Here is a 4,006-nt window from a genome sequence, read left to right on the forward strand (position 1 = left end):
TGGGATTTATTTATCTTCTATAATTGAAACTTTGTAGCCTTGAGTGGAGGCCAAGGCAGGTCAGGGCTGTGGGAGGTTGGCTTCCTCCATTGCTAGGGGCAACTCAAGCCTCCTGCTTTCTCCAGCTCCGTGGCTGCTGCCATTTTTGGGGGGATTTATTTATCTTCTACAATTGAAACTTTGTAGCCTTGAGTGGAGGCCTGGGCCTGCCAGGGTGTGTGGAAAGCCTCCTGCTCGCTCTGTGGCCGCAGCCATCTTAGTTGGGTTGATTTGCATACTCACTTCTGATTGGCTGTTGGGCGTGGCTTGTGGGTGTAGCAGGGTGATGGTTAATTTGCATATTACTCTTTTATTAGATAGGATACCATTGAACTGTGTCTTTCAAAAGAGTGAATTTTGCCGAAACCGGTTTGGCTCAGTGGATGAAGCGTCGGCCTGCGGACTCAAGGGTCCCGGGTTCGATTCCGGTCAAGGGCATGTGCCTTGGTTGCGGGCACATCCCCAGTAGGGGGTGTGCAGGAGGCAGCTGATCGATGTTTCTCTCTCATCGATGTTTCTAACTCTCTATCCCTCTCTCTTCCTCTCTGTAAAAAATCAATAAAATATATTTAAAATATATTAAAAAATATATTTAAAAAAATAAAAATAAATAAAAGAGTGAATTTTATGATATGTGAATTATATCTCCATCAAGTTGATAAAAATCATGTAAGGGTAGAGAGTTGCGGAGCATGACTTCCCTTCATTAAGGCCATAGAACGGTCCCTTTAGGGGCTTCATGCTTCCCCTCCCCACCTTTGGGGTCCCTAGTCTTTGTTATGTGCTCTCTCAGGCCTTGCTAATATATCTGTATTTAAAGCAATCTCATCCCATATTTTTAGTATGCTGATATATTGAGGTTTTTTTCATAGGTTGTAAAACCTTAGAAAAATTTCCAGATCAAATCTAATTAAATGAGCATTCCATCTGATGTTGTGACAGAACATACTGTTAGTAGTGTCAGCAGTGTTGTGACAACAAACCTGGTAGATTTGGATTAAAGTAGTATGGGAGCTCTCAGGCCAATTGGAATTTCCTATTTTGTTTTTGAACAATTCAATTCTCACTTAGAGCCCATGAACATCTGCAAAGCCAAACCAGCAACAAGATTATGCAACTTTGCTGTTAGAAAAAGGATGGGTTTTCTCTCATTTAATAAATAGTGAACACCTCCTCTGTATCAGTTCTTGAGGAGCTGACAAGCTATTATTTGCTGCTAAATAAGATTTGGAAATGTGTGTCAGGTCTAGGTAGAAATCAGTATCATTAACTTAAAGATGAATTTTCTTCACAAATATAAATTTTAAAATATAAATAGAATTGACAATATATGCCTGCAATTTAATGCTCTCCCACCACATGGAAAACCCTAGCTCAGGTGTCCTCAAACTACGGCCTGCAGGCCACATGCGGGTGTTTTTGCCATTCTGTGTTTTTACTTCAAAATAAGATATGTGCAGTGTACCTAGGAATTTGTTCATAGTTTTTTTTAAACTATAGTCCAGCCCTCCAACAGTCTGAGGGACAGTGAACTGGCCCCCTGTTTAAAAAGTTTGAGGACCCCTGCCCTAGCTGGTGGAGTTGTTTTGACAAAGCTCGCTTTATATGTGCATGGAAATGCTGATTACTAACAGGGTGTTATTTGCAACTGGCTAGCAGTGCCCTCCCAACTCTCTACTCCTGGCCTCCTCCCAGTGCAGTCTCCATCAGCTATGACTGCATCGCACAGTTAAAGGTTTAGTTAGTTCACTGGCTTAGTTATTGCTGTGTTTGCCCTTTTAAAAAATAGAAACACCCTTGGGAAATAGATATTTGTGGTTTAGAATCACCAGCACATTGTCTAATCATATTCCCTGAATTTGTTTATCTGACCTCTCTTGTCTCCCTGAACACTCAGAAAAGCACTCAGAAAAAAAGGTGGAAATTCTGATTGGAAATAAAGAGGTGGAGAATAAAATGCCAAGTACTAGGTGTCAGAAGATCTGGCTGAGCTCCCAGGATCATTGGTTACTTAGTTCCAAGCCTTAGTTTTCTTTTTTTATTGTCTAAAGTTTTACATATGTCTCCTTTTCCCCCAATTGGAACTCCCCCCCAGCCATTCCCATCCCGGGCAAGCCCCCACCACCCGAGTGTCTGTGTCCATTGGTTATGCTAATATGCATGCATACAAGTCCTTTGGTTGCTCTCTAACACCCCCTCCCCTACTATTTGTCTCTAGATCTATTCTAGTTCATCAAATTATGTTAATCATTATATCCCACATATGAGTGAGATCATGTGATATTTATCTTTCTCTGACTGGCTTATTTCACTTATCATAATGCTCTCCAGTTCTATCCATGTTGTTGCAAATGGTAAAAGTTATTTCTTTTTTATAGCAGCATAGTATTCCATTTTGTAGATGTACCATAGTTTTCTAATCCACTCATCTGCTGATGGGCACTTAGGCTGTTTCCAAATCTTAGCTATTGTAGATTGTGCTGCTATGAACATAGGGGTGCATATATCCTTTCTGATTGGTGTTTCTGGTTTCTTGGAATATAGTCTTAGAAGTGGGATTACTGGGTCAAACCGGAGTTCCATTTTTAACTTTTTGAGGAAATGCCATACTGTCTTCACAGTGGCTACACCAGTCTGCATTCCCATCAGCAGTACAGGAGGGTTCCTTTTTCTCCTCATCCTTGCCAGCACTTCTCATTTGTTGATTTGTTGATGATAGTCATTCTAATAGGAGTGAGATGGCATATCATTGTTGTTTTGATTTGCATCTCTCAGATGATTAGTGACTTTGAGCATGTTTTCAGATGTCTCTGGGCCTTCTGTATGTCCTCTTTCGAAAAGTGTCTATTTAGATCCTTTGCCCATTTTTTGATTGGATTGTTTATCTTCCTTTTGTTAAGTTGTATGAGTTCCCTGTAAATGTTGGAGATTAAACCCTTATCGGAAATATCATTTGCAAATATGTTTTCCCATGCAGTGGGCTTTCTTGTTGCTTTGTTGATGGTTTCTTTTGGTGTGCAGGAGCTTTTTATTTTTATGCAGTCCCATTTGTTTATTTTCTCCTTAGTCTCCATTGCCTAGGAGCTATGTCTGTAAAGATATTGCTATGACATATGTCTGATATTTTGCTGCCTATGGAGTCTTGTAGGATTTTTATGATTTCATTTGTTTTGCATGTATCTGACCAAATTTCCCAACACCATTTATTGAAGAGACTGTCTTGACTCCATTGTATGCTCTTGCCTCCTTTGTCAAATATTAATTGAGCATAGTGGTTTGGGTCAATTTCTGGGTTCTCTGTTCTGTTCTATTGGTATACTATTATATGTCTGTTCTTGTGTCAGTACCAGGCAGTTTTGAGAGCTGTGGCTTGGTAATACAGCTTGATATCTGGTATTGTGATCCCTCCAACTTTGTTGTTCTTTCTCAGGATTGCTGTGGCCATTCAGGGTCTTTTTTTTTTTATTCCAGATGAATTTTTGGAGAGTTTGCTTAGCTCTTTGAAATATGCCTTTGGTATTTTAATGGGGATTGCATTGAGTCTGTAGATTGCTTTGGGTAGTATGGACATTTTAATGATGTTGATTCTACCAATCCATGGACACAGTATGTTCTTCCATCTGTTTATGTTTTCCTCTATCAGTTTTATCAGTGTCCTGTAGTTTTCCGAGTACAGGTCTTTTATGTCCTTAGTTAAGTTTATTCCTAGGTATATTAATTTTTTTGTGTGCAATGGTAAATGGGATTTTTTTTTCATTTCTCTCTCCGTGAATTCATTATCTTAATATATAAAAACCCTGTGTCCATCACAACTGGAGGCTCGACCAACCAGAAGTCAGTCCTATAGTCAGTGCTGGGTTGCTGTGGTGACCCAGCACTGACTGCTGAGGGGGCTGCGAATCAGGCCTGGAGAGGGGCCTGAAGAGAGAAGCAGGGTCTGATCCATAGCCTGTGTAGCAGCTGTTGA

This window comes from Eptesicus fuscus, chromosome 3 (assembly GCF_027574615.1).
Source record: "Eptesicus fuscus isolate TK198812 chromosome 3, DD_ASM_mEF_20220401, whole genome shotgun sequence".
NCBI lineage: Eukaryota > Metazoa > Chordata > Mammalia > Chiroptera > Vespertilionidae > Eptesicus > Eptesicus fuscus.